Below are 514 nucleotides of genomic sequence, written 5' to 3'. Positions count from 1 at the left end.
TATCTGATTTTACTTAGTTTATTTATTGCTTTATTTTCGGTATTCATCTATTCCATCTGCTATTTCCTGATCTGATTCATAGTCGAGTCTTGTTCCTAGAGTTAACTATTCCCTGTGTTCGACCCTGGTACTACAGTTGATCCGTATCCTTGCGGTATTTGCTGTATCTAGGTTTTTATCACTTGAGCATTATTTCTATACCTAGATTTGCGTTATCAAGTTTTTGGCGCCGTTGCCGGGGACTAGTTTAGTGCTAGGATAAAGATTCTTTTGAATCTAGATCCTTTTTCCTTTTTGTTTTCCCTCAATTTCTTGATCTATTTTTTTGTTCGTTCTACTTTCTGGTGTGTAGGTTTCCCGGTGTATGAAAAGAAGTTCTGGGTCTGATAACCTAGTACCTCTTGATCGTGAAATCGAGAAGTCCGCTAAGCGCAATCGAAAGAAGAAACGACAACAAAGAAAGATGGAGGAACGTGCTATAGTTGCTGAGAACAACAATGACACTTATGGGGCA

The sequence above is a fragment of the Tarenaya hassleriana genome, unplaced genomic scaffold (assembly GCF_000463585.1).
Source record: "Tarenaya hassleriana unplaced genomic scaffold, ASM46358v1 Cleome458, whole genome shotgun sequence".
NCBI classification, from domain to species: Eukaryota; Viridiplantae; Streptophyta; class Magnoliopsida; order Brassicales; family Cleomaceae; genus Tarenaya; species Tarenaya hassleriana.
The sequence above is the reverse complement of the archived record's forward strand: the minus strand, read 5'-3'. Positions refer to the sequence as shown.